Source organism: Arctopsyche grandis, chromosome 5, assembly GCF_051622035.1.
Source record: "Arctopsyche grandis isolate Sample6627 chromosome 5, ASM5162203v2, whole genome shotgun sequence".
Lineage (NCBI taxonomy): Eukaryota > Metazoa > Arthropoda > Insecta > Trichoptera > Hydropsychidae > Arctopsyche > Arctopsyche grandis.
In genome coordinates, this window is record NC_135359.1 from 16,960,853 (window position 1) to 16,969,294 (window position 8,442).

Consider the following 8,442-nt stretch of genomic DNA (forward strand, 5'->3'; position numbering starts at 1 on the left):
AACACCTAAATTTGGCCCAGTTTCGTATAAGCAGACGAAACAGTTGCAACAAAAATAAATATAAACATGTACTGAAAATTAGATAGATTTACTATAATTTATATAGGATCTTTTATAATTTATCTACTATCATTGGGAAATTTTAGCCAAATCAATTGGTCAATTTAATGAGAATCATGACGATTCAAAAACTAGCGGGTAGTAAGCTTTCCTAGGGTATTATTTCGCACAGGATCTTTACTTTAATCCTTTTTATTATGAAAAAAATTCGGATGTGACGAACCCACGACTATTTGACGAATATAAGAAGTATCAAAAACAACGCACACAAACCGGCTATTAGAACTATTCTTATTAGTGATCGATTATGTGTTCAAATCAGTCAAAATATCGAAATGAAATTTTCGTTAAACTTCATTCTTGTTTCTACTTACGTACATACATATGTATATGTATGTAGATAAAGTAAAAATAGCATAGTTAAATTAATAGCAATGGAAATATCGAAGATAGCGATGTCCACATCTGATAAATTGACTTGATTTTTTGATTTTTAAATGCTTTTTATTATTTCGAAATTATGTTCACAATACATCTTATATCTATTTTAATAGCTACTGATCTACTGATCATTTTCTATTTTACAATTTAATTTAATTTGGTTAGTAATTACAGTATTATATTATTCTAATGTTAATCTAAAGCATAATAGGAAAAAGAGCTCAAAAACCTATTTACAATCCTTATAAATGTTCATAATACATCTAATACATAGTATTAATTAAAGACTCTCTTAAGTCGATGATCTAAAGCAGATTGTGTTTAGGTAATCTGTGTTTATACCTGAAGGGTATAGACATTTTGTTGTAATCACCGAGACTCTTCACAAGTGTGTTAGTATGGTTATTAGTGATTCTGTCATAGAATCTACTGGTTAGTTTCTTAGTAATGTCTGTAACAAACGGAATTTTATATATGGCATACAGGTTTTTCAGGTTAGTATATATGGGTGTATTATAAATTATTTTTAGGGATTTATTTTGTATTACTTGGAGCTTGGAAAGGTTAGTATTCGAGGCGTTATTCCATACAGGTGAAGCATAGGTTAATAATGGTAATATGAGCGCGCGATATAATTTTATTTTATTTAGCGTTGATAAAGAACTATGGCGATTAAATATTGGATATATTGAGGATATACCCCACATCGCTTTGCATTTCGCTGCCTCAATGTGAGGTGCCCATCTCATTCTTTTATCGAACGTAACTCCTAAATATTTTATTACTGACTGCCATTTCAGACTTTCTCCAGAGGGGATTTTCAGATCTGAACTTGGCTTATGCTTTCTAACACTAAAGAATATGGCGTCTGTTTTGGTTTGATTCATTTGAATTTTCCACTTGGTGAAGTGTTCAGTAATTGTTTTAATTGCAAATTCAAGATTTTTAAGAATAGTGTCTGGTTTTTTGCTACTTGTGAAGCAAGCGGTATCATCTGCATATAGGGCTATGTGACAGTTTTTTGGAGATAAATTGATTTGATTTGGCCCCCATACACGAATGAAATGAAAATACCTTAAAATATCCTTTAAGCATTTTTAATTGCTTAGATTTGAAGTTGACCAAACAGCGTCCATTTTTACTAACCTCCTCTACGTTTCACATGGTCTTCGTTTAAGAAGTCATTTTATATCTCTTATCTCTTATCCGATCGTTTTCATACTTTGCCATATTGCTAATTTTTTACATAACTCCTTTACGTTTCATTTCAAATAGTACCGAGCGTACTGATTGGTCAATGCACCGAACGGTATCAGAGCTGGTTTTAGGGGGGGGCTGGGTCGGCCGGCGCCCGAGGGCGCCAAATAAGTTAGGGCGCCACTCGATGTGTCAAAAGCGCTTTAAAATTTTAAAAATTGGAGCGCCAAAAGGCATACAAAATTTTAGATTAAAGCGCCAAAGGCGAAATTATTTTCTAAGGGTGTTTACAAAAAATTGCCCGAGGGCGCCATTGGGTGTAAGGCCGGCACTGACCGAAATAATAAACATTAATGATTTATATTCATTTTAACTATTCCTCATTCGCTAGTGAATGTTTCTTTGTTTCAAAGGGTGCTACCAATTTTCACTCTCCGAGTCGAGAATTTGAGAAAATCGTGAAAATCTGAAAATCATTTCAGTTTATAGCTGTTTTTTTAACGCGTGCGTGGCTTTTCGTGGTGTTTCGCTGCAAGAGCATCTCACGTCACGCTTAGAAAAGGACAAAGCGATGCGCAAGACCGAGAAGAGTCGAATTGATGGAGAAGGGAAGGGGAACCAAGCGAAAGGGGGCCTGCATCGCGCCACGGAACACGTGAGAATTGCAGAGCGGGTCAACGTTGAACGTGCGTCATCATTAGCGTACGTACAAAAACATAATGCTTTGTGTCCAACACTACTAAAGTTCACGGTGGGACGACCCAGACGACGAATATCAGATTTATGACGTTATTCTGTCAAAGATCTTGTTTGGCCTGTAAGACAGGGAAGGTATGTTGACCGTATCCCGGTCTAACGAAACACGTGTTGTGTAGTTTGAAAGAGGATCATTTATTTTCGTTCAATTGGTACAATGGTTATTGTATGTACGAAGAGGTTTCTTCGGAGAAGTGATCTGTTTGAACTCCAGAGGCTCACTCTGCCGGTGGAGGTTGCTGCGTTGCTTTATAAACGTTTTGGGTTGAAGTGTGTCGTGTGCACATCTTTTGTTCTTGGTACTCGCGCTGCCCTAGTTATGCTGCGAGCGTGGTTTTATGGGTTCATACGCCTGGACGTAGTTCGTGGTTTTTATGGGTTCAGTGTGTTCTTCCTTTGTTTCCCAGATACGTGTATAGAAACACGTGTCGACCTTTTGACGAGGCGAGCGTGTGCCATGCGTTAATGACTTTCCTGGATATGTGTCGCAGTGACCTGATGAGATCATTTCAGTTGTACTATATGCCTACAGGCCTAAAGTCATTATCAAGCATAGTAAATCCGGTTTCATAGAATTGTTATGAAAATATGCGTGCAATAATGGTTCATAAATACAAAAGTCACGCACACGTACCTTTTCTTGATAAAAATTTGATCTGATGCAATAAAGTTGAACAAGATACCTGCTATTGAGGATTTTGTGGGTTAACTTAATTTACCTTTAAAACCGTTTGAATCCCGATTCCTGTTTCAGTTCCGCATCTCGATTCCTTTTTCAACTGCAAAAATTGTTTGCAGAAATAAATTTTAACTATGTTAATAAATCATTAAAGCTGTGAATTTCTTTCCTTGAGTAAAACACTTTTAATTCATTCTGAAGCTTTTTTTTATCTAGAATTGGATATGATTCAACGGTTAGTAGTAGATCTTCCATTAGCATTTTCTTTCTGTACTTTTAAAGCGAAAGCAGAAGGAATGAGAAAAAGTGACAGGTGTCGGGCGCGCATACGACGCAACACGAAATACTGTCGGGAGTGGCAGTACGAGACCAAGCTCCTTCGCCCACTCGAGTATATTCCATCGAAAACCGTACTGCCCAAAATCATTAACGATGCCTCACTTTCTGATATTAGTACCGCGGTGTACATATGAACATTATTGGATGTATCGGCGAGCGGGCGAGCTAAATACACGCTTAAATTGTATTGATATTTTCATATAACATACATAAATTTAAGTATATTATGATATTGCATTTTTCTCAATTTGCTTGGGGTTGCTGCAGTTCCGCAGTGCGTATGGACGAGCCACCACTGGATATATATATATACGTTTAATTAGATTAATAACTGCATAAAGATGATAAATTTATTGATTAAATTTTACACGTGTTTTCTTTTTTTTAACAGTTTTTAACCTTTGAACTGTACCAATTATTTTGTGATAACAATTACTCTATTGCAAGTGCCATAATTATTGCGATTATTTGTTTCAGATAATAAAATCGTTACAGTTATTATTGTCTTGTATTAATTTATATTATCGAACTAGTGGTTTTACCCGGCTTCACTCGGTATTTGTAATATAAACCACATAAACATGACTAATCTAATAGTAAACATTTTATTTAATTTATTTGACTAGTTTAATTTTATATAAATTTATATATATATATATATAAAAAAAAAAAATATATATATATATTGTAATGAACGATATTACGCGCGTCTTTATGCAGAGGGCGTGATATCTCGTTATTCTTCCAAAGAGTCAAGTTAGGTGGAAACGTGGACTAACCTTGGGATATTTGTATAACTGTATATAGTCGGGGAGATTCCTGACCGCAAGTCGTGTGCGTTGATAACAGCTTCTCCAGAAGCTGGCCCTGTGGTTTCGTCACAGCAGCGGGAGGGGGAGGCAGGAGACAAACTCCGTACTGCCTCGTGTGGACACAAGATGGCGACCTCTGGGCGTCTCTGAAGCGCTCGGCGGAGGTGCTGGAGGGAGGTCCTTCCCGGTTGGAAGCTGGCGAAGGAGAGAGCGCGTCTCGACCCTTATCGAGACGGGGTAGTGTGTTTGGCGCGGTAAAGTAGTTGGTGCCAACCTAAAGGTTACTACCGCTACCAACTTAAGGGACACTTGGGAGAATGTCGCGTTACATCCTCCCCCTCGAGTTCAGAGGGCAAGCGTCCGGTCTCTGAACTCGGATAGCGCCGAAGCCTATCATTGTGCAACGGGCTTCGTACGAGGTCTTCTTCTTCGTCGCTTCGGCACGACCGGTGCCGGAACGTCAGCCAGGTGTGGCATCCGCTCATCGGCCAACGTATTGACCGTTGTCTTGACGAATGTTGATGGTCTTCGCGGCCTTCCTTTTCTTCGCCTCGGCACGCTCGGCGCTGGAACGCCGACCAGGTGTGACATCCGCTGATCGACAGGCGTGTTGACAGCGGACATGAGGAAGGTGGTCGGACTCAGGGTCTCCCTGATCCAGAAGGGCCCCTCTCGTACGGGGACGAACGTAGCGCTCCGCCCCTCTTCAGCGGGGTTGACGTATGGCGGCAGCAGCACCAGATCGGCGGCTCGATATCTGGTGTGGGCTCTTCGGTCTTGGTCCGCGTATCGTCTGCTCTGGTCCGGGCGCTTCCTCCAATCGAGGATAGGAGTCTTCGCGGGAGCTGGTACCTTCGTGGCCTTCAGGACGGACGATAGGTGGGTCACCGGGGGGTTACAGGTGCGACAGTTCGCCGCTCTTCGGACTTGATCCGCGCGTTTTCTCTGTTCCGGGCGTTTTCTCCAGTCGAGGATAGGGGTCTTCGCGGGAGCTGGTGCCTTCGTCGCTCGGAGAACGGACGATAGGTGGGTCACCGGTATCTGGCGTGGACACGTCGCCAGGGCGATCGTTGACAACGTGGCCCCGGTCTTCGTCTTGCACGTGGGACAATTGCTCTTTATCACACCTGGAGCTCCGCAACCGTAACATGCGACAGGTGGTTTCGTAGGTGTCCCCTTTTTCTTGCGACATTCTTCAACCGAATGTCCTCGGTTGTGGCAGAACGAGCATGTTGGACGAAATCGCGGCCTTTGTTCGCCCATTCGGTCCGTTTTCGTGAATGTACGGTCACTTCCGGCCGCGGGCCTCGAACGGTGTGGAATGTCGGGGCACGCTATTGTTCTGGCCCCAGGTAGTCCCGTTGGGGTCTCAGCGTCCATATCGGCGATCGCGCGGGCTTGGAGAATCAATTCCTGGAAATTGTCTATCCGCTCTCGCCTCAAACGGGTTCGTAGAAAAGGAGATAATAGGCCGTATACAATGTCGAGTTGCATCGTTTCGGGAATGTCGTACGGCATTTTCGCGAATAACGCGCGTTTTCGATTTACGAAAAGGTCCGTTGATTCCCCTTCTAGTTGCCTAGTTGCGCTAACTTCGAGAAACAGACGGTAAGCCGGTCGACGTTCGCCGTAGCTGCTTCGTAGCGCCTCTAGCGCCATGGACCAGGTGGGGGTGGAAGGTTTCATTCCCACCCACCAAGTCGCCGCGTCTCGATCGAGCATCATGGGTAAACCTAGAAGCGCGTCCTCGTCGGGGATTCGGCAACAGTTTTTGAACGTCTCGATGGCATCAATGAACGCCTCGACTGATTCCGACGAGTCGCCGGCAAACCGAGATTTGCAATTCGCAAAATTTCCCGCCGCGACCGGGGCAGGTGAAATGACGGGGGAAGGAACAGATGCGGTTCGGGAAGCTATAAGCTGCTCCATCATCAGCTTCATCATTTGCAACAGCATTGCGCCGTCTACTGGAACTGGTGATGGGGGAGTCGACTGACCTTCCGGTGGGGAAGCCGACTGACCTTCCGGTGGGGAAGTCGCCTCTGAAGTAGACGCGTCTGGGTCTACGTCCCCCGCGGAGCGTAGATTGTACGCTGAGGCCATCTTCGTGATGACTTCGTGAACGCAAAAGTGACTTGCTGGTCAGGCCCACTCGTTGGGCGCCAATGTAATGAACGATATTACGCGCGTCTTTATGCAGAGGGCGTGATATCTCGTTATTCTTCCAAAGAGTCAAGTTAGGTGGAAACGTGGACTAACCTTGGGATATTTGTATAACTGTATATAGTCGGGGAGATTCCTGACCGCAAGTCGTGTGCGTTGATAACAGCTTCTCCAGAAGCTGGCCCTGTGGTTTCGTCACAGCAGCGGGAGGGGGAGGCAGGAGACAAACTCCGTACTGCCTCGTGTGGACACAAGATGGCGACCTCTGGGCGTCTCTGAAGCGCTCGGCGGAGGTGCTGGAGGGAGGTCCTTCCCGGTTGGAAGCTGGCGAAGGAGAGAGCGCGTCTCGACCCTTATCGAGACGGGGTAGTGTGTTTGGCGCGGTAAAGTAGTTGGTGCCAACCTAAAGGTTACTACCGCTACCAACTTAAGGGACACTTGGGAGAATGTCGCGTTACAATATATATATATATATTTGTATAAATATATATATATATATATATATATATATATATATATATATATATATATATATATATACATATATATATATATATATATATATATATATATATATATATATATATATATATATATATATATATTTTTTATGATAAAATTTTAAGCGATCAATTACTATATGTTCAAATCAATATTACATCCGAGTGCAGCTAAAACTTGTTCTTAAGAAGGGATTACTTTCTTGGGGGGATGGAGAAACCTAGTTCATACTAGATATAGGTCAGTCGAAATTTCGAGTTCAAAATTTCACACAACATTTCGTACATACATATGTATGTATATAGATAAAGTAAAAAAAAAGTTTATAGCATAGGCTACTAACCTTTTTCGGATGGCGACCACTTTTTGTAAAACTAAGTGACCCTGCGACTCCAATATATTACAATACAAAAGACATTTTTAATATTTGTGAAATACTATTGAAACATCTAAACATGGATTAAAAATTAAAATTATTTTATAGTCAATATATATTAGTTTATTGATTCACTCGGCGACCTAACAGAAAACCTTTCGCGACGCCATTTGAGGTCAGAACCCATAGGTTGAGAGCCCGTGATTTATAGAATATCAGAAAGCATTTTTTTAAGATTAGAACGTAAGAAACAAAATATTCGAAATCTTTTTCAAATATTTCTGTTGGTTTGAGTTGTTCGTCCTGTATTGGGCATCGTTTTGTAACGTTGTATACAAAATCGTATAGACCATCCGCATTAGACCATTTCAACATGTTCATTGTAACCATTTCAACATGTTCATGGGAGCACAAGGTTGCTTGTTCTTCTTAAAGGGTCTGTAAACGAGCAATATTTTTAAGAAATGTTTCCAGAAATATTACTGGATAGCTATCAAGCAATATTTTAAGTATTGAGTGCACAACATGGAGCTCAAAGATTGCCACCATTGTACTGTCCAGATTTTGCGTTTACGCGGGTTGTGTACTCGAGCATCATGGATGACACCGAATTTAGTGTGACCGCTGAATATGTCATATTACAAAATGACAAAAATGTGGATAAGGCCTTACCTAAATAGACGTAATTTGATGACTCCTAGATATTACATATATGCAGGTTTTTTTCCATGTAACGCGGTGGAATGGCATTTCGACACCTTTTTTTATGTTTCAAACGAATATTCTTTATAATTTGAATATTATCTTTTCCAATAAAAAACTTGACAATAAGTGAGTTTCGGCACCTTTTTTTTTCAAAAAAAAAACCGGCATACATGTTTGCTAAAAACATATTTGAATAAGTACATGTCCGGTAGTAAAGATGAACATATGTATAAAGAGACGTATGAAATTAGGATGGAGTGCATTTGGACGAATGCATGTTGTTTTTTAAATAAAAAAATGCCACTCTGTCTGAAGAAAAAGATTGGTCAATGCGTTTTGGCAGTGATGACGTATAGATCTGAAATTTGGACATTGAACGCCAAGATCTTACACAAAGTTCAATGCACTCAAAG